We start from the raw sequence: 719 nt of genomic DNA, 5'->3' as shown, positions 1-719 counted from the left end.
CTTTCCTTCTCTACTTGACAAATACCTGCCGTATTATCAGTGTTACTGTGTTTGTTGAAGTGCTGGTGAAAGAAGCAAAAAGGGCAAGGGCACAAACTTGACCGAGAGCTCAAGAGCACTCAGAAATCGGCTTGGGGCGGGGATGAGTGTGAGTTGGGACAGGGGCTCTGGGAACTCACCATTCCAAGGCGGAGGCTTCCAGTGGGCTGTTTCTTTGGCGGGGTACATGACAGCTCCCCCAAACTGTTCTGCCCATTCCACATCTGGCTGCCATTGCCGAGCACCTCTAGGGAGTTAAAGACAGATCCTAGACACAGAGCCTCAACAGTGCTTGGCTCCTCCGTTCCCACTCACTCTCAGGTGGGCCCAGGCAAGGGCGCCTCGAATTCCCCAAGGCCAAGTCACTGGCATACAGTTAGTGTAGCTTTAGCAGAACAAGCTCAAACTCCAGACATTCCATTCCTACTAACAACTTATTCTTCGAAGCACTGCACCCATCACCCTTGTGCATGCAAGGTTGGGAATCCTAACTCCTTCAACTTCTCATCACATTCGTATTTCCATCTTGGTGAGTATGAATGCACGCAAGGTGTGTGTATTCAAGGTCAACCGAAGACTAAGAGGTGTGCAGTGCCTGTGCAGGGGCGGGGGGAGGAGCATGCTGGCTCCCTGGCTCAGCCTGGGTGAGACCTGAGTGATGTCCTGGGGACCAACGGGGA

Source organism: Ursus maritimus, unplaced genomic scaffold (assembly GCF_017311325.1).
Source record: "Ursus maritimus isolate PB19 unplaced genomic scaffold, ASM1731132v1 scaffold_2, whole genome shotgun sequence".
Lineage (NCBI taxonomy): Eukaryota > Metazoa > Chordata > Mammalia > Carnivora > Ursidae > Ursus > Ursus maritimus.
Note: the sequence above shows the minus strand (reverse complement) of the source record.